This window comes from Sapajus apella, unplaced genomic scaffold (assembly GCF_009761245.1).
Source record: "Sapajus apella isolate SASKATOON/1434 unplaced genomic scaffold, GSC_monkey_1.0 scaffold39, whole genome shotgun sequence".
Lineage (NCBI taxonomy): Eukaryota > Metazoa > Chordata > Mammalia > Primates > Cebidae > Sapajus > Sapajus apella.
The window spans coordinates 5,842,776-5,869,495 of NW_022436979.1; the positions used below are offsets into that span (position 1 = coordinate 5,842,776).

General features: G+C 36.9%; 1 protein-coding gene and 1 pseudogene across 1 annotated transcript in view; both read left to right on the forward strand.

Annotated features, from left to right (window-relative positions):
- GALNTL6 (polypeptide N-acetylgalactosaminyltransferase like 6) overlaps window positions 1-26,720 on the forward strand; it is a 1,261,291-nt gene that overhangs the window by 206,518 nt on the left and 1,028,053 nt on the right. The gene's annotated exons all lie outside the window — the stretch shown is intronic.
- On the forward strand, window positions 17,126-18,705 carry LOC116565291 (annotated as a pseudogene).

The following is a 26,720-nucleotide window of genomic DNA, read 5'->3' on the forward strand; positions in this document are numbered from 1 at the left end:
AAAAAAAATAGCTCTTTGATTTCTGTCATCATGCAAATGAAAATGGCCATGTAGGCAATCAATTATTATTATTATTAAGACTTGCTTTATTGCCTAGGCTGGAGTGTAGTGGCACAATCTTGGCTCACTGCAACCTTTATCTCCTGGGTTCAAGCGATTCTTCTGCCTCAGCCTCCTGAGTAGCTGGGACTACAGGTGTGCACCACCACACCCCTGCTAATTTTTTTGTATTTTTAGTAGAGATGGGGTTTCACCATATTGGCCAGGCTGATTTCGAACTCCTGACCTTGTGATCTGCCCAACTTGGCCTCCCAAAGTTCTTGGGGTTACAGGCATGAACCATTGCGCCCAGCCTATTTTTTCTTTTTTTATAGTTTTGGGAAATAACTGATCTATAATTGCACATTTCAAGTTTTTGACACCTGAGAAATCACAATAAGGAAAATTGACATATACAGCATCTTCCTAAAGTTTCTTCTTGTACTCTCTCACTTCCACAACTACACTGCTCCTGTTCCGGGGCAACCACTGTTCTGCTATCATTATAATTTGCATTCACTAGAATTCTACATAAATTTATAATTATATAAATAGTACATCATGCAGCATGTACTCTTCTTCACCTAGTTTCTTTCACTCAGCATAACTATTTTGAGATCCATCCATTTTGTTGTGTGTACCAATAGTATACTCATTTTTATTGCTGAGTAGTATTCCATTGTAATGAATATCCCACTATTTGTTTATCCATTCCTTTTTGATGGACTTTTGGGTTGTTTCCACCTTTTGGCTATTAAAAATAAAGCTGTTGTGAACATTCAAAAAAATTTTTTAAGAAAAATAAAAAATTAAACCTTAGAGAACAGAGAAAATATCAAAAATAGAGATAAATTTATGTTGCACTTAAAGAATTTTTCATAGTGCAATAGAGTAAGAAAGGGATATATGCTCACTTAATTGTGAACTAAGACCTTATTAAGTAATGGAGAATGTTTTTAAAAGTGAAAGTCTACTTACTGATGTGTCATTTCAGGTAGGCAATAAACATTAAAAAAGCATGATTGGTAGCTATGTTGCTTTCATCAAGTTAAATAAACACCGTAATTTCCAAATTCCTAAGCTGTACAACTGCCACTCATTTAGGGCCATAAAGGGTACTTCTCTGACACCCCCGTAGGCCTACCATAGGACTTGCTCTTTTGTCTTCTTCGGCAGCCACAAGATAGGATGAAAACCCATTGCCTCCCATGTACACAGTGTCACCATAAAAGAAAAATGGCATCTCACCACCCACCGCTCCCTGGGAGCTCCCTTTTCACCATGGCTGAATTCTGAGCAGCCCAAGTATATTCCATCTCCCAGGTCTACTCTCTAAGTCACTGTGTCTCATAGGACTGTTTTTCTAGGCTGAAACTACCTTCCTACCTGTGCTACCATTCCTTTGTAATATCACACTCTTAATTTTCTGTGATTGTTTTTCTGTCTTAATGCCACTGAATTGTATTATCAGAAGCCCTATTCTATAATAAAGTCTTTTTTTTTTTCTTTTTTTTAATTGTACTTTAAGTTCTGGGATAGATGTGCAGATCATGCAGGATTGTTGCATAGGTACATACATGGCAAGGTGGTTTGCTGCCTTCATCCCTCCATCACCTATATCTGGTATTTCTCCTCTCATTATCCCTCCCCACCATCCCCACCCCCGTTGTCCCTCCCCTGGCCACCTCCTCAACTGACTGCAGTGTGTGATGCTTCCCTCCCTGTATTCACATGTTCTAATTGTTCAACACCCACCTATGAGTGATAACATACGGTGTTTGGTTTTCTGTTCTTGCGTCAGTTTGCTGAGAATGATGGTTTCCAGATTCATCCATGTCCCTATGAAGGACACAAACTCATTGTTTTTTATGGCTGCTTAGTATTCCATGGTGTATATGTGCCATGCCACATTTTCTTTATCTAGCCTATCAATGATGGACATTTGGTTGGTTCCAGGTCTTTGCTACTGTAAACAGTGCCACAAGGAGCATACGTGTGTATGTGTCTTTATAATAGAACAATTTGTAATTCTATTTAAACTTTCAATGTCTTCAGGGAAATTTGCCAGTACATTGGAGAATGAACTGTAAAGCCTCTCCTGAGGTTTTCCCAGCTTCCGTGGAAGCTGCCTGCCCTCTGATGCTGCACCTTTGGCAGAGGCTGGCTCAGGCCTTTGTCCTTTCCATTTCCCATGACTCCACTTGGATCGTCTCTCTCTTACTCCCCTATAATCTCCTAACATCATTGTTATTGCTTTTTGTTTGTTTCTTTTTTAGTTTATTTTTTGAGGACTCTGCTTTAGTAAAGTACAATTTACGTAAGTAAAATCCACAAATTTTAAGTGTACAATGTGATAAGTGTTGACAGATGCATTCATTTTTGTAGCTATTGCCACAATCATTACAAAGGACCTCTCCCTCACCCCTAAAAGTTCTCTCGTGCAACCCTGTGTTGTCACGCTCCTCACTCTCTCCCTCACGCCTGGCAATGACTGACTGGCTTTCATTATTATAGCTTTGCATATGGTATTTTAAAATCACTGTCATTTTTAATTGACAGAATAATTGCACATATTTTATTTACAGGGCACTGTGTGATATTTTGATGCACATATACAATGTATAATGATTACATCAGGGTAATTTGCAAACCCATCACCTCAAACATTTATCATTTCTCTTTTTTGGAAACATTCGACATCCTCTTTTTTAGCTATTTAAATATATAAAATAAATTGTTCTTAATTGTAGTCACCCTGCTACAGAACACTGGTACTTACTCCTCCTATCTTTGCCCTCATTAAACAAGCTTTGGCTATGTACCCATCCCTCTCCTCACCTTGAGTAACCATTATTTCACTCTACTTTTATGAGATCAACTTTTTTTTACCTCTCACCTATGGTTAAAAATATATTGTATTTGTCTTTCTGTGATTGACTTATTTTACTTAATGCAATGTCCTCCAGGGTCATCCACATCAACTCAAATAATAGGATTTTATTCTTTTTTATGGTTGACTGGTACATAATTGTTTATATATTTCACATTTTCCTTTTTAAATTTTTTCTTTTTAATTTTTGTGGGAACATAGTAGGTATATATATTTGTGGGATGCATGAAACATTTTGATACAGATATGTAATGTATAATGATCACATCAGGCTAAAAAAGGCATCCATTACCTTAAACATTTATCCTTCATGTCATAAGCAATCCAATTGTATTGTGTTAGTTATTTATAAATGTACAATTAAATTATTATTGACCACAGTAACCTTGTGACATGAAATACTAGGTTTTATTCATTCTTTCTAACTATTTTTTGTATCTATTAGCATCCCTAATCCCACCCCCCAAACCCTGAACCCTCAACTACCCTTCCAAGCCTCTGGTAACCATCCTTCTACTCTATCTCTATGAGTTCAGTTGTTTTAATTTTTACCTCTTACAAATAAATGAGAACGTGTAAAGTTTGTTTCTGTGCCTCACTTATTTCACTTCACGTAATGACCTCCAATTCCATTCATGTTGTCGCAAATGACAGGATTCCATTCTTTTTATGACTCAGTAGCACTCCACTGTGCATCTATACCACATTTTCTTTCCTCATTCATCTGCTGATGGATACTCAGACTGCCTCCAAACCTTTGCTGTTGTAAACAGCGCTGCAATAAACATGGGAGTGCAGATATCTCTTCATTATACTGATTTCCTTCCTTTTGAGTATATATATAGCGAGCAGTGTGATTGCTGGATTGTCTGGTAGTTCAATTTTTAGTTTTTTAAGGAACCCTCATTCCGTTCTCTATAGCGGTTGTGCTAATTTTCATTCCCACCAAGAGTGTACAAGAGTTCCTGTTTCTTTACATTGTCACCTGCATTTATTAGTGCCTCTCCTTTCGATAAAGGACATTTTTAACTGAGGTGAGATGATGTCTCATTGTAGTTTTGATTTGCATTTATCTGATGATTAATGATGTTGAGCATCTTTCCATATACCTGTTTGCCATTTGTGTTTCTCTTGTTTTTTGTTGTAGTTCCAATTTCATTTAGCTCTGCTCCAATCTTTGTAATTTCTTTTCTTCTGCTGGGTTTGGGTTTGATTTGTTCTTGTTTCTCTAGTATCTTGAGGTGTGGCATCAGATTGTCTATTTGTGCTCTCAGACTTTTCAATGTAGGCATTTAATACTATGAGCTTTCCTTTTCACACAGTTTTTGCTGTGTCCTAGAGGTTTTGAGAGGTTGTGTCACTATTATCATTCAATTTCAATAACTTTTTCAATTTTCATCTTGATTTCATTGTTGACCTAAAGATCATTCATGAGCAGATTATTTAATTTGAATGTATTTGTATAGTTTTGAACGTTTCATTTGGAGTTAATTTCCAGTTTTATTCCACAGTGATCTGAGAGGGTACTTGATATAATTTTGATTTCTTAAAAAATTTATTGAGACTTACATGGTGACCTGTCATATTATCTATCTTGGAGAATGTTCCATGTGCTGATAAAAGAAATGTATATTCTGCACTTGTTGAGTAGAATGTGCTGTAAATATTTTTCAAGTCCATTTGTTCTATGGTATGGCTTAAATTCATTTTTACTTTGTTGACTTTCTGTCTTCATGACCTGTCTAGTGCTGTCAGTGGGGTACTGAAGTCACCCACTATTATTGTGTTGTCCTCTATCTCATTTCTTAGGTCTAGTAATAATTGCTTTGTAAATGTGGAGGCTCCATTGTTAAGTGTATATATATTTAGGATTGTGATATTTTTCTGTTGGACTACTTCTTTTATCATCATATAATGTCCCTCTTTGTCTTTGTTGCTTTAAAGTGTCTTTTTTTTTTTGACATAAGAATAGCTACTCATGCTTGCTTTTGGTTTCCATTTGTGTGTAATATCTTATTCCACTCCTCTACCTTTAATTTGTGTGAATCCTTGTGTGTTAAGTGAGTCTCTTAAAGATAGCAGATGCTTGGTTAATGGATTTTTATCCATTCTGCATCTTTTAGTGAAGCATTTGAGCCATTTACATTTAATAGTTGTTTTTGAGATGTGGGGTATTGTTCTGTTCATCATGTTAGTTTTTGCCTAAATACTTTATTTTTTTCTGTTATTGTTTTATAAGCCATGTGAGATTTATTCTTTAAGGAGATTCTATTTTGGTATATTTCAAGGTTTTGTTTCAAGATTTAGAACTCATTTTAGCATTTTTTGTAGTGCTGACTTGGTAGTGATGAATTCTCTCAGCATTTGTTTGTCTGAAAAAGACTTTCTCTCTCCTTCATCTATGAAGTTCCGTTTTGCTGAATATAGAGTTCTTGGCTGAAAATTATTTTGTTTCAGGAGGCTAAAGATAGGACCCCAGTCCCTTCTGGCTTATAAGGTACCTGCTGATAAATCAGCTGATAATCTGATAGATATTTTTTATAGGTTACCTGATGCTTTTGTCTCACAGCTCTTAAGATTCTTTTTTTTGTCTTGACTTTAGACAACCTGATGACTAAATTCCTAGGTGATGATCTTTTTGATTTAAATTTCCCAAGAGTTCTTTGAGCTTCTTGTATTTCCATGTCTATATCTCTAGAAAAACCAGGGATATTTTCCTCAATTATTCCCTCAAATAAGTTTTCCAAACATTTGGATTTCTCTTCTTCCTCAGGGATACCAATTATTCTTACATTTGGTCATTTAACATAATCTCAAATTTCTTGGATGCTTTGTTCATTTTTTAAAATTCTTTTTTCTTTATCTTTGTTTGATTGGGTTAATTTGAAAGTCTTGTCTTCAAGCTCTGAAGTTCATTCTTCTACTTGTTCTAGTCTATTGAAATTTTTTACTGCATTTTGCATTTCTCTAACTATGTTCTTCATTTATAGAAGCTGTGATTGTCTTTTACTTTATACTATCTATTTATCTGAAAAAAATTTTTTACAGATTATGTATTGTTGTTTCAATTTCTTTAAGTTGGTTTTCACCTTTCTCTGGTATCTCCTTGAGCAGATTAATAATCAATAAACTTCTGAATTCTTTATCTGGTAATTCAGAGATTTATTCTTGGTTTGGATACATTGCTAGGAAGCTAGTGTGATATTTTGGGGGTGTTACAGAACCCCATTTTGTCATATTACCAGAATTACTTTTCTGGATCCTTCTCATTTGAGTAGACTATTTCTTTAAATTGTTTTTGAATTTATTTTTGACATGGACTGTTTTTTCTTTTAATTTAATTTTTTAGCCCTCCTTAAGGATCAGACGTTGATGTTTATTTTATCCTAATTTGATTCTTGGGGCTTCTAGAGGTGAAGACTCTGGATGAGATCCTTAGTTATAGAGAGTCTTTATGTGCTGGCTTCCCCTCATGCTTGGCTTAGCAGTTATATTCTTGGTGTGTGGGCGAGTTCACTGTCTCCTATGGAATTGAAATGACAGTAATCTCTTGAAGCTTATTTCATTCTCTCGTAGTGTGAGCTTTATTTATTATTTAATTTTTTCCTGATGTTTTATTTACTGAGTTAATGACTTAGGCTTCAGACCAATAGGGGAGGTATTCCTGAGTAGGTACTGGTTGTGACTACGGCAGGTGGGTAGATGTAATATCCAATGATGGGCTGAGGTCCCAGCCTTGAGGAAGGTCTTTCATTTAGACGTGCTGAGGTTTTATCAGGGAGAAGAGTGGGAGCTACCTCAGCTCCTCTGCCAGATAAGCAAGAAAGCTACTCACCTTATAGCCTCACTCCTGTCCTAGTGTTTCAGCCATTCTGATTACACAGGCACTTCTTTTCATCTACAGAAATGTTTATGTTTTGAGTAGGGAGGAGTTATGACTGCCTTTCTTCCAGACATGAATCTTGAGTGTACTCCTCCTGTGGGGCTATACTCAACCTGGATTTTTCCAGAAAGGCCATCTATAGATGCCTCCATGCTGCATTCCTGTGGGGGAAGCCCCAGTTGTGTCTGCAGTAGAGTGCCAAGGGAGAACAAGGACCCCTTCTCCACAGCCCTTCACAATCAGAGAGGCTGCCTGCCTGAGGGGGTAGAGTTGCAGACTTTCCCTACTATACCCAGTACTCAGTGTGTTTCTGCTGTGAGAAACTACCCACTGGCAGAAAGGTGTGGAACTCAAGGCCTGCTGTTCAGATTCTTTTGTCACATGGGTGATCCCTTCATGTGGTGTACTCCCACTTCCCATAGGGATGGAGCTTTCTAAGAGCCAGACTGCAGGGATTGTTATTGCTCTTCTGGATCCAACCACCCACTGGGGTCTACTAGACTCCGGGCTGGTACTGAGGAATGCCTGCAAAGAGTCCTGTGATGGGACCCATCTTCAAGTCTTAAAGCCATGGATACAGGCACCTTCTCTGGTGGAGATTGCAGGGGAGTGATGTAGACTCTGAGGATCCATGGTGAGAAACCTTGGTTGTAGATACATTCAGTGTACTGACTTTCTCAAATGCTGGTTGTATTAGCAGTGAAGTCACAAGGACAGACTCCGGACCTCTGATTAGCCAGGATGTTGCAGGCGATGAGATTAGCTGTTGTTTTCTCCTTCCTGGGAGCAGAGTTATTCTGCCATGCATTGCTGTAACGGCCTGAATTGGTTGGCCTCCAGCCAGGAGGTGTTCTTTTCAACAGAGTACCAGCTGTGGTAGTAGTAATGGGATATAACCTTGTCTTATGTTGGACAGACTTTAATGTTTATTTTATCCTAATTTGTCTCTTGGGCCTTCTAGGGGTGGCCAACAGAATACAAGGATTAGGTCAGTCTGAGCTCAGACTGTCCTTGGGCAGGGCTTGCTGAGGCGACTATAGGGATTTAGGGGAGTGGCTCTCAGTTTGCTGGAGCAATGTTCCAGAGGGGAGTATGGCTGCCTCTGCTGTGCAGTATAGTTTACTAGAGAAGTGGAGGGGTAGCCAGTAGTGAAAGGCGTCATCCAGCTCCCACCCAGTTGGCAAGGCTGGTCTTGCTCCCTCAGTATCCTATTAACAGCTCTGAATTTAGATCTAGGCAGCCTGCACATAGAATTCAGACCTGCCCCAGACCATAAGCTTCAATACTAAGAAAGCAAGCAGGACTTTCAGGCCACACCCCTCCCAATCTGCCCACAATATCAGCTTCTGCACTCATATCTACAGCAGTTCTCTTTTGACCCCTAGATTCTGCTCAGGCAAATTCATGCCCAATCAATATTATTACAAAATTTAGTTTGAAGCTGCTTTCACCCTGTGATCCTTCCCTAATTCTGCTGGCTGCCTTTCCCAAGGGCCCCTGTGAGATATAGTCAGGGATGGCTTCCCTGGGCTCAAGCTGGAGAATAGGAGTGCCTATAAGGCTCTTCCTGTTGCTACTGCTACAATTATATTTTCTGAGACTCCCTAAATCCATTCCAGCTTCAGGTAAGTTTCAATCCTTCTTCTGTGATCTGGATTGTCTGAATCCCCAGTGGGATTTGTTCAGAGGCAGGTTTTTCTCCTCTGATACTTTGGAAACTCACAGTTTTTCACCTGTCTCATGGAATTTGCAGCAGCATGTCACTTCTTCCAAAAGATCTGTGAATTCTCTCTGTTTTTCTGGTATACTCCTGCAGTGGTTTTTGGAACAAAAGTTCACAGTCTGACTCTCCACATATGTTCTTTCATTCCAAATGAAAGATGCAGTTTAATCCTGACACCTATCCAACATCTTCCTCTTGCTTCCTGTATGTCTTCTTTTGAACAATGACTATTCAGATCTTTTGTCCATTTTAAAGAATCATGTTAGATTTTTTTTCCATAAAGCAATTTGATATCTTTATGGATAAATGTATTCAAAAAAAGACCCAATAACCTGTTATCTATGAGAAACATACTTTACCTATAAAGTTATGGACAGACTGACAATACAGGATGCAAAAAGATATTTTATGCTCATGGACATCAAAAAAAGTGCAGGAGTAACAGTACTTACATGAAACAAAATATATTTCAAGACAAAACTATAAGAAAAGACAAAGAAGGTCGTTACATAATGAAAAAGCAATCAACTCAACAAGAAGATATAACAGTTTGAAATACATATCCACCCAACACTGGAGCACCCAGATATATGAGGCAAATATTACTGGTGCTAAGAAGAGAGGTAGACTCTGATACAAAAATAGTAGAGATTTCAACACCCCACTTTCAGCATTAGACAGATCTTCCAGGAAGAAAATTAACAGCAACAACAAAAATCAGACTTTGCCTTCATTTATAGACCAAGTGGACCTAATAGATATTTACAGAACATTTCATCCAACAACTGCAGAGTACACATCCTTTTCCTCAGCACATGGATCATTCTCAATGATAGACCATATGTTGGGTCACATAACAAGTCTTCAATATTCAAAAAGTTGAAATAATATCAAGCATCTTTTCTGACCATAATGGAATAAAACTAGAAACCAATAATAAGAGGAATTTTGGAAACTATACAAAACACATAGAAATTAAATAATATGCTCCTGAACAACCAGTGAATCATTGAAGAAATTAAGAAGAAAATTGAAAAAGTTATTGAAACAAATGATAATGGAAATACAATGTACCAAAACCCATGGGATACAATAAAAGCAGTACTAAGATGGAAGTTTATAGCTATAAGTGTCTAAATCAGAAAAGAAGAAAGACCAAATAAGCAACCTAATATGAAAGAACTAGAAAATCAAGAGCAAACAAAATCCAAAATTACTAGAAGAAATAATGAAGATTACAGCAGATATAAATGAAATCAAAAGAAAATAATACAAAAGATCAAAGAAACAAAAGGTTTTTCTTAAAAAAGTTAAATAAAATTGAAAAAGCTTTAGCAAGACTAAAAAAAAGAAAGATGATCCAAATATATAAAATCAGAGGTGAAAAAGGAGTCATTATAATTGATATTGCAGAAATTGAAAGGATCATTAGTGGTGACTATGAACAACTATATGCTAATAGACTGGAGAATCTAAAATAAATTGATAAATTCCCAAATATACACAACCAACCAAGATTAAACCATAAAGAAATACAAAACCCGAACAGACCAGTAACAACAAGATCAAAGCCATAATAACAAGCCTCCCAGCAAAAAACATCCCAGGGCCCAACAGCTTCACTACAGCATTATACCAAACATTTAAAGAAGCAATACCAATCCTACCCAAACTATTCTGAAAAATAAGGGTGAAGGAAATACTTCCAAACTCATTCTACAAGACCAGTATTATTACCCTGATACTAAAACCACAGACATATCAAAAAACAAAAACTACAGGCCAATACCCTTATAAATACTGATGTAAAAGTCCTCAACAAAATACTAGTAAACTGAATTCAACAACACATTGAAAAAAAATTATTCATCATGACCATGTGGAATTTATCCCAGGGATGCAAGCCTAGTTCAATATATACAAATCAATGTGATACATAATATCAACAGAATGAAGGACAAAAACTGTATCATCATTTCAATTGATGCTGTAAAAGCATTTGGTAAAATTTAGCATTCCTTCATGACAAAAACTCTCAAGTATCTGGACATGGAAGGAACATAATTCAACATAAGGAAAGCTATATATGACAGAACGCTAGAAAAGCTGAAAGCCTTTTCTTTAAGACAAGGCTGTGCTAAGGAGTCCTCCATAGTGTGCTGATGTTACATCTGGGGTTTGGTACAGGCAAGGCTGTTATTTAACATATTGATGGAAGTTCTAGCTAGAGCAATAAGACAGGAGAAATAAATAAAGGACATCCAGATCTGAAAGAAAGAAATGAATTTATCCTTGTTTGCACAGGATAAAATCTTATATTTGGAAAAATTTAAAGAAGTGAAAGATATCTACAATGAAAACTGTAAGACATTGATGAAATGGAAGAGGACACAAAAAAAATAGAATGATATTCTATGTCCATTGATTGGAAGAATCAATATTATTAAATATTGATTCTAATAATCAATATTAAAATGTCCATATTATCGAAAGCAATCTACAGATGTAATGTAAACCATATCAAAATGCCAAGGTCATTCTTCATAGAAATAGAAAACACAATCCTAAATTTTATATAGAACCATAAAAACCCAGAATAGCCAAAGTTATCCTAAGCAAAATGTACAAACCTGGTGGAATAACATTACTTGGCTTCAACTACAGAGGTATAGCAACTAAAAAAGCTTGGTTCTGGCATAAAAATATATTATGTTCCAGTGGAATATAATAGAGAACACAGAAGTAAATCCGTACATCTACAGTAAACTCATTTTCAACAAAGGTGCCAAAAACATCGGGGAAAAGATAGTCTGTTCAATATGCGGTCCTGGAAAAACTTGATATCAATATGCCAAAGAATAAAACTAGAGCCCTATGCTTTCCATATGCCAAACGCAAATCAAAATGAATTGAATACTTAAATCTAAGACCTCAAAGTATGAAATTACTAAAATAAAATATTGGAGAATCTCCCAGGACATGGGAATGGGCAAGGCTTTCTTAATACCCCACAAGCACAGGCCACCAAAGCGAAAATGGATGAATGGAATCATATCAAGTTAAAAAGCTTCTGAACAGCAAAGGAAACAATCAACAAGCTGAAGAGACAACCTACAGAATAGGAGAAAAGATTTGCAAACTACCTATCTGACAAGATATTTTTATTATTTGCTCAGATCGTTGCCATGTGAATGTAGCACTGTTTATCCCATTTCTACACTGCCATTTCTGATAGCATTTCAAGTCACATCCTCATAGTAACTGGCAATCTTAGTTTATGAACTAGAGCCTTCCTCTACACTGACTTTTTCAACATCTTGCACTGCATCAATATTCTTGATCTCATTTTCAATAAATAATACTCCCTACCAAATCAGTTAAGTTCTTACAGGACTACATCCTGTCTTTTCCAAAAACTATACCACTGGCAATCACAAAGGTGGTCAGTTTACTTTCTGACTCCAAATGTCCATACAACTGCTTCAGTATCATTATTCCACTGGTTCTTTCCTTCTTTAATCTCTGCTCTCTGGTATGCCTCTGCATTTTCCTAGCATTCATCTCTGCTATCATAACTTTCATCCCTATTCACCTTAGATCTCATGATTCACTATATCATCTGATATCTCTTTAATTTCCTACAATGTCTTATCTGATTATCTTTCTGAATCCCTTTTTGGAAAAAATAACAATTCTTCATTCTTTGGCAAATGAAAATCGTAAGTGTGACTCCTCTCATGTCTAATCACAGGCTGCTCAGTACTCCTGCAAAATCCAAACAGCCTGACATCATTATAAATTCATAACCTGAAATCTCAATTAGATTTATTAGCAATGCCCAACAATCCTCTGTTTTTCACAATTTCATTCTAAATCTTCTCTGAACACAACAGGCCACCACATTTCCCTGTTTTTCATCATTTTATTCTAAATATTCTCTGAACACTTTAAACCATTGACTCCGTTTGTTTTTCACTGACTTTAGCTAGCTTTACTCTACAGAGAATAAAGAAATCTTTATATATAAAGTCATTTAGGCCAGGTGTGGTGGCTCATGCCTGTAATCCCAGAACTTTGGGAGGCCGAGGCGGACAGATTCCGAGATCACGTGTTTGAAACCCGCCTGAACAAGATGGTGAAACCTGGTCTTTACTGAAAATACAAAATTAGCTCAGCATGGTGGCATGCATCTATAATCCCAGCTACTCAAGGGGCTGAGGTAGTGGAAATGCTTAAGCCCAAGAGGCAGAGGTTACAGTGAGCTGAGATCACACCCTGAACGACAAAGTGAGGCTCCATCTCAAGAAAAACAAACAAACAAAAAAAAAAAACAGAAAAAAAAAAGCATTTACATTTCTTCTACGAAACGCAAGAATCCATCTTCTTTTCAGTAATTTTCTTCCCACCATTCTTCTTTTCCAGTACCATTGAAGAGATGTTTCTTATCTTATGTAATGATAATTTATCTTGCTTAGCTCTAAATTGCGTACACGAATATATATCCAGAAATGAAAAGAACAGTTGAATTTGGTCACTTCTCCTACTTTCTGACCAAATAACCAACCCAAAACTAGCCAGATAACCCACTAACTAATCGATCAATTGAAAGAAAGAATACACAATAAATCAAATAAAAAACAACAACAACAAAACCTTTTTTAGACCTGGTGTATCTCTTTTCTCCTTTACCATCACATTTTTAACACATTACCTTACCTTTCACTGGTCTTAAAACTATTCTATATATTGTTCTAATTCTAAAGTTCTAATGAAACTGTTCTTCCCTGTCTTTAATGTTTCTAGATATAATGATTATTTCCGTTTTTAACTTGCTTAGTCTCCTGAAAGCTTTTGAAATTAGTAACCACTTACTCCTAAACGAAATTTTTCTTCTCTTAGTTTCCATGAAGCCATATTTTCTTGTTTTCATCTTATCATTTTCTGTCCATCTATTATTCCTCTTCTATCCATCTCTCAAATGTAGATGCTCCAAAATGAACTCCGTATTTTTGGCTCTCCTCTATACTTTCTTTAAAAGATTTTATCTAATCTCCTGGCTGCAATTATGATCTGCATATGGCAACTGCAGATTTCTGTTTTCCATGGCATTCTCTTTCTTGAGCTCTGGACTCTTGTATTTAATTGGCTTCTGAAAACTCCATGTTAAATGTCCACAGTCATAACTCAACCTGTATAAAACAAACTCATCATCATCTCCTACCTTCTCATTGTGTCCCAAAGCCCAAAATGTAGTTCTTCTCCAGTCTTTCACATCTTAGTATATATTGTCTAGACATAGCTAGTTTTGTCAGTAAAAACTCAAGTACCATGCTTTACTCCTCCCTTTTTTTTCAATTTCTACATGTAATCAGTAAAAATAATTAAACTTACATCAGAGCCACATCCACCTGATTCTCCTTAACTCTGCTGCCCACACCTTATGACAATATCACCATTTTTGGTAGATATGGTACATTTTCTGGTAGATTATTCCATAGCCTTTGAAGCTGTTTCTCATCATCTGGTCTTATTGAGGGAATGTGTTCTCTTTCCAGGTCCACAAGGGGGCATCGTTTTAAGGGCAAGACCTTCCTAGCGCCATGCCCCCTCCCATCTCTCTCCATCTGGGAGATTTAATGGTTTTATGTTTGAATTTTGCGGGTGTGGGAAGAAACTAAGAGTCAATCACTCCAGAGGAAGTTCTAAGGAACTCCTTTCATTGGCCTGGGGTCTTCAGAAGGTGGGGGTTCCTCTCAGGTTAAAAGTCCCCTTCTTTCACACCCCTTTGGACTTCTTGTTTGGGTCCCCTTCCATGAACACTCCCTTCGTGGAAGCTATCTTTCTCCTGGATATCCCCTCTGGGATCCCCTTCCACACTCTCTCATGGAAGCCTGTCTTCCCCTCCTAAATGCCATCTCTCTCTCTCTCTTTATTTCCTTCCACTCAGTGTGGAAGCTGCTTTTCTCTCCTGGATTCCATCTTTCTGGATTGTCTCACTCAGTGTGAGAGTTAGCTGTTTCTCTCTCCTTCTCTTTTTTCTCTCTCTAAATAAATCAGGTTCTACAAACGCTTTTGAGTCTGGCATTTACTGCACACTGCACCATGGTCCCCTGTCTCATTCTTGAGAAGGCAGGAGACCAAGAACCTAGAAAAACATCCTCTCAGGGGAGCTGAGGGCACCCTGAGCCCCAATGTTACATTATCTCTATCTAATCCATTTCCATAATATAACTAGAGTCAACTTTTTAAAATAACGCTCTAAATCTTTGTCAGTGTCCAAAGTCTTTGACATGGCATGTATGGTATCCCCATTATTTTTCCCCACTCAACTCTCTATACTCAATCTTAGCCACTCTTTACATTGAGTTCTGTGCTTCAGGCACTGTGGGTTTGTTTCCTTTCTGTGGACTTAGAGGAATACTATTTCCTAATCTCTTTACCTTTCTATGCAAACCTTTTTTCTCTCTTTTTCTTCTTATGTCTTTTGCCAGCCATATTCCTACTCAGCCTTCACATATGAACTGAATATTACTTCTTTCAGAATTATTGAGCTGTCAGCTAAAGACTGCGACCAAAATATCCTTGAGACGTAATCTAAACTCATCATATTTTACTATAGTTATTTATGTAATGTTTATTTTTTTATTAGAATGTAAGCTGTGTGAAATAAGGACCATTTAACAGCTCATTCTTTGCTCTACTAAAAGCAGTTAATACAATACTAGCACAAAGTTTGTTTGCAGTAATTACTTTTGGCATGAACGAACTAAATACCAACCTCATGCATTAATTTAACCAACATAGTATATGTTAAGTGTATTGCACTGTGACTGGCGCATAATAAGCACTCAGTAAATTGCAGCTTACCTTTTATGTCCTGAACCTCCTGTATTTGCATAGGCTGGATATGATAAATATGAAACAAAGAAAAATGATTTCACCATTATTCATGTCTTCTGATATAGTATGTTTAGTATATTGAATATATATATATGTATACATATATAATTTATCAGATAAATATTAACCATTGTTATTGGCAAATATAAAATAATGCTCTATAATACATAATTGAATTTTTTTACCTGTAATCACAATTGCTATGCAATTATCACATATAAAAAATTAAAAATCTTTCACATATTAGATATATTTTCTTAAGTCAAACAAAAATAACTAAAATATCAAACTGAGTTTCCCTAACTTTGAATGATGTTTAAGTTTCTTATAAATGTAAAATGGTTGATTGATTACTTTTTTACTTTTTGAGACAGAGTCTCACTCTGTCACCAGGTTAGAGTGCAGTGGTTCAATCTAGGCTCACTGCAACCTCTGCCTCCCCGGTTCAAGCGATTCTCCTGCATCAGCCTTTTGCCTAGCTGGGACTACAGGCACCACCATGCCCAGCTATTTTTTAGTATTTTAGTAGAGTTGGGTTTCACCATGGTGGCCAATGTCTTGATCTGCTGACTTCCTGATCTGCCCACTCCGGCCTCCCAAAGTGCTGGGATTATAGGCGTGAGCCACCGAGTCTGGCTGATTAATTACTTTTCTTATTTGAACTCTTTCATGCTTTATTCTTCAGTTGACTTATTCAATACATTTCTTTCCTTTAGCTACAACTTAGCTATAGATTTTTAAATTCACCTCTAGAAATCAATGTATTTTTGGCAGGTAGAACCATACTCATACATATACGTGAAATAAACAATGCTGAGTCTCATATGTGACAAAAATATGTTTTTAAATATAGCTTTGGTCATTGTTTATATTCCAATAAGTTGTATAGTCCTACCCCATCTCCTCTGGAGAAACATGTAAATACACGAAGTTCTTAATATTATAATACAAATGCATTTATAGCAGCCTTTGCTCAAAACTCACAGTGCCTTCTAATTACTTAAAAGTATAATAATCAAATCCCCTAGAATAGTGGTTATAATTCCAAAGCATTTTTTGTTCTAAGACACTCATTTAGCTTTCTACTGATACTATTCATTCATTTAAAAATATATATAATTAATCTGCTGGGCTAAATGTGGACCCGAAAATGCCTATAATTCTTCCAAAATTCTAAACACCCATTCTCATTCTGCTTAGGTTTTAGAACCTAGAGTAAATGCCAATGTATCCATGATTCTTTATTTCTCTAGATAATTTCTCTAGTTAATTTTCTTCTCTTCTTCCTCTATGCTTCCATTGAACTTTGTTGTCGTTTATTATAGCACTGAGAATATTCTTTTGTTTCCATTATAATTATTTACGTATGTACATATCAAATGTACATTTTCCTTGAAGGCAAGGATCATGCTTCATTCATGTTTCTTATGCTTTAACATGTATACAGAATATATTCCTATCAGATGAAAATATTACTACTATTTAAAAGGCTTGCCTCTAGGCTTAATTTAATTAGCAAATTTTTCTATTATATTTAAGAGATTCTATATATAATACTAATAGTTTGACAGAAGTAGAAGGAAGATTATATAATGGAAAATCAGGCACATTGTGCCTATTCAAGGAGACATTGTCAATTAAAGAGGAATTAGTTACATAAACCATCTCTCAAATCCCTATATATAACAAAAGAAAGAAGCAGCAGCTTCTCCGCTCCTTCTGGAATCTCTCCCTGGTTCAGCCCGCCTGCCTCCACTCCTGCCTCCACCATGTCCATCAGGGTGACCCAGAAGTCCTACAGGTGTCCACCTCTGGCTCCGGGGCCTTCAGCAGCCACTCCTTCACGAGTGGGCCCAGTGCCCGCTTGAGCTCCTCGAGCTTCTCCCAAGTGAGCAGCACTGGCTTCCGCGGTGGCCTGGGTGCAGGCTATGCGGGGCCCAGCGGCATAGGCCCGGGAGGCATCGCCGCCATCACCATCAACCAGAGCGTGCTGAACCCCATTAAGCTGGACATGGACCTCAACATCCAGGCCGTGCGTACCCAGGAGAAGGAGCAGATCAAGACCCTCAACAACAAGTTTGCTTCCTTCATCGACAAGGCGCGGTTCCTGGAGCAGCAGAACAAGATGCTGGAGACCAAGTGGAGCCTCCTGCAGCAGCAGAAAACGGCTCGGAGCAACATGGACAACATGTTTGAGAGCTACATCAACAACCTGAGGCGGCAGCTGGAGACTCTGGGCCAGGAGAAGCTGAAGCTGGAGGCAGAGCTTGGCAACATGCAGGGGCTGGTGGAGGACTTCAAGAACAAGTATGAGGAAGAGATCAATAAGCGTACAGAGATGCAGAATAAATTTGTCCTCATCAAGAAGGATGTGGATGAAGCTTACATGAACAAAGTAGAGCTGGAGTCTCGCCTGGAAGGACTGACTGAGGAGATCAACTTCCTCAGGCAGCTGAATGAAGAGGAGATCCGGGAGCTGCAGTCCCAGATATCCGACACCTCTGTGGTGCTGTCCATGGACAACAGCCGCTCCTTGGACATGGACAGCATCATCGCTGAGGTCAAGGCGCAGTACGAGGAGATCACCAACCGCAGCCGGGCTGAGGCGGAGAGCTATACCAGATCAAGTATGAGGAGCTGCAGAAGCTGGCTGGGAAGCACGGGGATGACCTGCGGCATACGAAGACTGAGATCTCCGAGATGAACCGGAACATCAGCCGGCTCCAGGCCGAGATTGAGGGCCTCAAAGGCCAGAGGGCTTCCCTGGAGGCTGCCATTATAGATGCTGAGCATCGCGGGGAGCAGGCACTCAAGGATGCTCGTGCCAAGCAGCAGCAGCTGGAGGAAGCCCTGCAGAAGGCCAAGCAGGACATGGCATGGCAGCTGCGTGACTACCAGGAGCTGATGAACGTCAAACTGGCCCTGGACATCGAGATCGCCACCTACCGCAAGCTACTGGAGGGCGAGGAGAGCCGGCTGGAGTCCGGGATGCAGAACATGAGTATCCACACGAAGACCACCAGCGGCTGTGCAGGTGGTCTGAGCTCTGCCTATGGGGGCCTCACAAGCCCCGGCCTCAGCTACGGCCTGGGCTCCAGCTTTGGCTCTGGCGCGGGCTCCACCTTCAGCCGCACCAGCTCCACCAAGGCCGTGGTTGTGAAGAAGATTGAGACCCGCGATGGGAGGCTGGTGTCTGAGTCCTCTGACGTCCTGCCCAAGTGAACACCTGCAACAGCCCCTCCCAGCCTGCCCCCCCGAGGCTGCCCCAGAGCCCAGTAGGGAGGTTGCTGTACAGGGGAGCACAGGGAATGGGAGACCCATCCGACGCTCAGCCCTAGCCCTCAGCCCACCCGAGGGGAGTTACTGCCTGGGGACCCCCCCTTGCCCATGCCTCCAGCTGCAAAACAATTTCTTTTCTTTTTTTTTTTTTTTTTTGGTCCAAAATAAAAGCTAACCAATCTTGGAAAAAAAAAAAAAAAAAAAAAAAAAAGAAAAATTCTTTTTATGTATATTTTAATCAAATTCTGAGTAATTGTTACCCATTAATTTTCCATCATGTCATTTAGGATACCATTTTGCCATAAAACTGTGATTATTATTTTAGAGTATCCAGAAGTAGATTTTAGTACCAAATAAATAGAGTGGAGCCACCAGTGTAGAATTGTATGATGAAAAAACACAGAAGTGCTATTGTCTTTGTTCCCTTTTGCCCTGCCTTCTTTCCCTTATTCCCTCCTTTCTTCCGTCCTCCCTGTATAAATTAACAGATTTTAGCTTTGTTGGAGTTTTTTCCCTTCCTCTTGGTATCCTTTAGATTGCTACTAAGTAAAGTCTAAGAACAAAATATTCCCCATCCAAGACAAATCTTTCCAATAAATGTGATTCATAAACCTGGGATGGGAACAAAGGCATTCAATAAGGTGACCCTCAGCGCTTCACAGCTTAATTTTTATTAGCACATCAGACACTAATAGACTCTCATTTAGGCAGGTCAAAGGGTTTGTACCGATAATGTCTGTAAAGGAAATAATGTTTCCACATAAGGGGCTCCTAAAGAATATCTGTCTGATTTTCCTCAATCATAAAAGGCTTTCCAGTAACATTCCCAGCTGAATTGGATGTCAAGTATTTAGAGTGAAAATTTCTTTGCATTTCTTTTCATTAAAATGGGCTGTCATAAAACAACAAGTACGGCACCTCTCATAAAATCAGGTCATGTTTTATGAATATTTAACTTCCTTTGAACTTTTCAGAAGGAAACAGTGACCTTGAAAACTTCTAGTAGCAGTACAACCTTGTAACACAAAGGCCACTGCCTCTGTCATTAATCATGGTAGATGACTGCCTAGAGCTGGTGGTGGCTTTTCAAAGAGAAATATTAAAAGATAGAGAAATGTGAAAATATTTATTATAGACTATTTTGTCGTTTAAAAAACAATGGGAATGGTTGAGACTCAACCAGAATATGAGGGTCTTTTTGGAACTAATTTTTAATATCCAGTTGGGAATTTTTTGTTTTTAATTCCTGTCAGCTGGATATCAATATACTAGTCAAGCAATAAGAATTTAATAATTCAACTGCTAAATACTGATTCAATATTACCTTTTTATTGGGCTATGGAACTTTGATTTATGTAGAATCACTACAGTACTACCCTAAATAAGCAGGTCTTTCATGTGTGTTTGTGTGTGTGTGTGTGTGTAAAACTGTTTATGAAGGTTTCAGAAAGGCTTTCAAAATTCTCAGGAGAAAACAGTAAAATAAAGAAATGTTTATCCATGTGTTAATTAAAACCTTATTTGTGGAGCAGAATACTGACTTGGAGCTATCATCTAAGGCAAGATAAAAATTTTCAGAGTCAAACAGAAAGAGTGAAAACATCATTATATTTAAATTTAAATAATATTAAAAAGGAGAGCAGACAATTCAATCTCGTGGTCTTTAGTAAAATCAATATTCAAAATTATAAGAAATTATGTAATGCTTTTTCTAGATTAAAAAAATAAAGTACACAAGAATCATATCATTTGCTCACTCATGTAATATTATATCCAAATTACCTCCTGTGAACAATATTACATTTGTTGGAATTAAACCCTCAGGATTCTAAATTTAAGTATTTCATAACCTTCAAGGTCATCTATTTTTATACCTTCAAAAGAATAAATAGTCTATACAATTTCCATGGAAAGCATTAACTCTTTTTTTTCCCAGCCTCTTACTTTGATGCCATTGATAATGTCTAGATTATCTATTGACAGATACAAGCACAGCACAGTCGAAAGATAACAGCTTTTGTAATCAGAAAGACGTAGGTTCAAATTATCTATATCTGCACTATACAATACATTGCCAGTAGCCACATATTCTACTTGAACAGTTGAAATGTGTTTACTTCAACTGAGGGATTGCATTTTTAATTAAATAAATTTAAATTTAAGAACTCAAAGCATATATAGTATTAAAGGACTAAGTTTTATTTTAACTTCATATTACATAAGTATTCATGTTGCATTATAATACATGTTAGGCACATGTTTCATTTATATATATATATAAACACATAACTGATCTATTGGGACTCGTGGACTGACTCAGTTTGAATGACTTTTACATGTACTCTATAACATTGCAATGTGTTTATTTGAAACTTCTGTGCAAAAAGTTACAGTTACTGTTACCTATATAAAACACAATTGGCAAATACAGGCATCCCTTGTTTTATTGTACTTCACTTTATTGTTTATCTTATTTATTTATTGAGACAGTGTGTCACTCTGTCACCTGTCACCCAGGCTAGCATGCAGTGGCATAATCACAGCTCACTGCAGCCTCCACCTCCTAGGGCTCAAGTGATTTTTCCACCTCAGGCTCTCAGGCACACGGGACTACAGGTGCATGCCCTCATGCCTAGGTAATTTTTTATTTTTGTAGAAATGGGGTTTCACCATGTTGCCCAGGCTGGTTTCAAATACTGGGGTTCAAGTGGTCCTCCCACTTCAACCTCCCAGATTATTTCTGGGATTATCGGTGCGAAGCCACCACCCCAGCTGTGCTTCACTTTATTGCACTTTACAGGTATTGTGGTTGTTAAAAGTTGAAGGTTTGCTGCAGTGCTGTGTGGAGCAAGTCTATCAGCATAATTATTCCAACAGCGTGTACCCACTTCAGGTTTCTGAGTCACATTTTGATAACCCTCACAGTATTTCAAATGTTTTCATCATTATTATATCTTTTATGGTGATTCATGATCAGTGATCTTTGATATTACTAGTATAATTGTTTCGAGGTACCACGAACTGTGCCCTTGTAAGATGGTTGATGTAATCAATATAGCCACTACAATGGCTATTGTAGTGAAAAGATGAGTCACAAGTCTTTCACTTTAAATCAAAACCTATAATGATTAAGCTTAGTTCAGGAAGGCAAGTTGCAAGCCAAGATGGGCCAAAAGCGAGGTCACTTGTGCCAAACAGCTCACCAAAGAGTGAGCGCAAAGGAAAGGTTATTGAAGGAAATGAAAAGTGTTACTCCAGTGAATGCATGAATACTAGAAAAGCAAAACATCTTTATTGCTAATATGCAGAAAGTTTTAAGGGTCTAGATGGAAGATTCAGGATCCAAGATAGAAGAGGTGAGAAAGCTGCAGGACGAAAGTATGAAAGTAGCAGAGGTTGGTAATGAAATTTAAGGAATGAAGCCATCTCCATAACAGAAAAGTGCAAAGTATAGCGGGAAGTGCTGATGTAGAATCTACGGCAAATTACCCAGAAGATCTAGCTTAAAATCATTGATGAAGGTGGCCCCACTGAAAACAGATTCTCAATGTAGATGCAATATTGTATTGGAAGAAGTGGCCATCTAGGATTTTCACAACTAGCAAGGAGATTTTCACAGCTAGCAAGAATACTGATATATAATATAGTGACGATATAGAAACTGCCAAAATAATAAAGATAAAAAGAGATTGGAAGTAATTACATCACAAAATTCATGATGAATTGCAATTTATTGTGGCAGTGCAAAATGAAAAAACATGTCTAAAAACTTCAAAAAAAAAAAATGAAGGTGACAGTATTAGAAGCCATCTTCAGTAAATATGGAGTGAATTCTATAAGAAGTTACCTTTGAGAAAAGAATTGATAAAATTGATTGTCTGGAATCTGAATTAAATGCTAACAAAAAATGTAAACAATTTTATACAAAATCTGAGTTTGTAAATTTGGCCAAATGTAAGATAGCTTGGATTCCAACACTAAAGAAATTTAGTTTTAGATTGAGATAGTAGTATAAATTATTACTCCTGATACGGAAATTTTGTTATGAAATTGCTGAAAAAAGACAATAATTTTAATTATATCTGTGTTCTTTATTAATGGTCTTTGGTTGATTTTTACAAATATTTACTGTACTCAACTTCAATTCATGATTTTCTTTAAACACGAGGAATATTTGCCAAACGTAATTATCAAAGACAAAAAAATAGCAAGGTGTTTACAATTTTCACTGATACCTCACTGCATATGAATGAACTAAATCCTAAGTTCTAAGGAAAAAGAAAGCTTGTAAGTACTTAGAAATGTAAAAGTATTTTAAAGCTGACACATTTCAAAATAAAAGTAATAATTTTACACATATTTCTTTTTTTTTTTTTTTTTTTTTTTTTTTAAGACTGTGTTTCACCGTGTTGGTCAGGCTGGTCTTGAACGACCGACCTCAGGTCATCTGCCCACCTTGGCCTCCAAAGTGCTTGGATTACAGGCTTGAGCCATCATGCCCAGCCAATTTTATGTATATTTCTAACATGAATCAACATGTAGATTCTAATTCTTGATGTTATATAAATCAGTTGCAAAGCCTAAAAGGAAATGTCTCTAAGAAGTATCTTTTTCTAATATTTGAACACTTAGAGTTGCTTTTTAATTTACACAGTGATATTTTAAATTAGATATTAACTGAAATAATGGCCAATCAAGAAAAGATGAACTAGTTCTGTCAATATATAGGTGTAGATAAGAAGAAATGTTCTTTTTTCAGTTATTGAAAATCTTTTTAAGTATGTTTGGACCAATCTATATAGGGAAATCGAATTTTTGAACTTAGAGCTTTATTAAATGTCAATATAGCTGAAGCATTTTCTATGAAGCTAAGTGTAAAATACTTAAAAATTTCAAGACTTCATATGAAAATATTATTTGAAATGTTTTATTAATCATGTTTATGTGATTACATGTTAAAATGTTAATTTTTTAATATACTAGGTTAAGTAAAATGTATCTTTAATATTGATTTCACTTTTTAACCTCAAATGACTACATAAAAATTTGATTACATACGTGGCTGACACTATTAAATACTGATCTATATGGTCTTGTACAAGTTACAAAGTCCCTCACTATTTTATTTTCTATATTTAAAAACTGAGTCACACCAGATAGCGTGTGATTATGGTAACCCTGTGATGGTCTTAGGCCAATTGTTTCTAGAAAGTATTTTCTCATTTCTCTAAATGGAACTAAATGGTACATCTCTGTTCAAAATGTGCTTGGTTTGTTCTTCTGTAACAGAAATACCATGCTTATCCCTAGCATCTATCCCTAGTGATTGTGACCCCCAAAAGAAAAGAACAAGCAAGAATTTGGCGTTGAACAGGTATAGAGGAAAAGAAGGATATTCAAACAATTATAAGTTATTTACTAATTAGTTCTATGGCCTCTTGCATAGTGTCTGGGACACTGTAGGTGTTTTACAATTTTGACAGAATTAATATTTGTGTCATGCTCTAGAAGACGGCGCAGTATAGGTAATAGTGCAATGACGATTAGCTAATTCATACTGATAAATTTAAGTATGGGAAAACTAAATACTAATAACCCTTATTAGGTATATATGTGTATGCTATGTTCATGAGTGTGTTAAACGCAGTTCACTTTTGCTACAACAATCTTGTAATATAGATATTAATATTCACATTTCACTCAAAAGAAAACTCTTATATGTACAGCTTTCCAAGGTCACTAAGCAAATGTGAGAAACAATGTAGATTTTAACTAAATGATGCTAATTTCAAGTCTTCTGTCTGATCTTACCATTCTACCACATTTCTGTAAAAACCAAATGATTTGAGCCATATTACATATTTAGGTAAATTTTATAAAATACAAATATTTCACCTACCTACCCTAATCCAATTGAGAAAAATCACAATAGCTCTGGTTTACAAAATAAATATGATACTTATTTTCTTAAAGGTACTATTATTCTTGTGAATCCCGTGGCATGTCAGCAACCAGGGGCATCATGAAGATACCTAGTATCTTTCTTGGCCGGGGTCAAAGAATATCAGTAAAAGAGTTTCGAAGATGGGGTAGGCCAGGCACAGTGACTCACTCCTGTAATCCCAGCACTTTGGGAAGCTAAGGCAGGCATATCACCTGCGGTCAGGAGTTTCAGACTAGCCCGGCCAACATGGTAAAATCCATCTCTACTAAAAATACAAAAATTAGCTGGGTGTGGTGGTGCAGACCTGTAATTCCAGCTACTCAGGAGGCTGAGGCAGGAGAATCACTTGATCTCAGAAGGCAGAGGTTGCAGTGGGCCAACATTGCCCCACTGTACTCTAGCCTGGGCCACAAAGCTAGAATCCATTTCAAAAATAATAAAAATATGGGGGAAATATTTTATATGTTTTATTTTTATTGTATATATGTATGTGTGAAATATTACTGTATGTCACACACATATCCACATATATACATAAACAAAAACTTTAATGTGTTTTATAATTTTATTGCACCTGGAAATAAAGTTCACTATAGAATTCTGTAAGATAAACTGGTAGTCGTAAAATTTCCTGTTGATGACAAACAGGTGATCACTTTATAAACCAGTGTTTCTGAAAAGACCTACCTGAGCAGTCTGAGATGTGAATCCTCCCCCTACCCCATTCTGTCTCCAAGCTGGATAAAGAAAAATGCAGGAATCATCTCAAAGATTATCATAGAAATGCCCTATTGTCTTCCAAGATCCTTGATTCTTTTTATCATCCCAGTCATGTACCATAATGACAGCTGTTTCTCAGCCTTTTGGCTAAGATCAAGTGTATCACCATAACAACTTGGAGAATTTCACCTGGTGGGAGAGGATCCACAGACAGTTGGATAGCTGAAAAATGCCAAACAAAATGAAATGAAGTGTGTTTACTCCAAATCCACCAAATTCCAGTATGGTCCCTGTGCAAATTGCCATAACTTTTAAAAATGGTTATGGGGAATGATTGAGAACAAATTCCAATGAAATGCAAGATGGAAAGGTTTTAGATTAAACATATAAGATGTGCTCTTTAAAAAACTTATCATTGCTAGTACCACACAAATGTATATTACGTGTGTGTGTGTGTGTGTGTGTGTGTGTGTGTGTATATGATTTTAAGAATGTGCTTCGTAAAATTAATAAAGGCCTTTGTCACTGCTTTGTGGCTAGAAGGATGAAATCTAACACATTGAGTTAGTCTGAGGTTATCTTTATTGAGTGGTAGGGAAGTATTAAAGAAACATTATTTCTGTAAGAATGACTGCCATCCTTTAGTACTTTGTACCTATTGCGCTATCTCTGCCATTCGGTAGGCAGCCAAGTTCTCTGGCTTTCAAGTCCTCTGCCTCATTGTGAAGATGAATCTCATTTCCTTGAAATACTGCTCCTACTGTATTTCAAGGAAATGAGATTCTGTTCAAGCAAGTTGAAATCTTAATTCCAGTTCTTTTCAGAGTAATAATTTATATATAAAGTACCACGGATGGATGTTTATGTTAGATATAATAACTTCAAGACTTATTTTATCTGAAAATGGAATTAGAGCTTCTTAATGCCAAAATACAGAACTAAATCATTTAAGGTTATAGCCCCATATTTCAGTGCTGGAGAAGCACCATCTTTTATGGAAGGAGCATTTAAGTCGGCATTACTCCTTTCTCAACTGAAATCAACCACAAAAAGTTTTGACTAGCACACAAAGCAGTAAAGGAGTAAAATATTTGGCAACTACTGGGCAATTATAAAATACCTTATTTTTACTAACGAACTAATGCGAACAAATGTAGAAGAAAGCTAATGGTATTCTGTTTCATGCAGTTTTATCCATTGTATTTGCTTAAGCAAAAACAACTCGAAGAAAAGTCAATTCGGTCACTAAAATTTGGTAGTAAAACAAAAACATCTCATTTATAATTTAAAAAAGATTAATAGGTGTCATAATTGTCAATGTATCATAAGACCTATCACACTG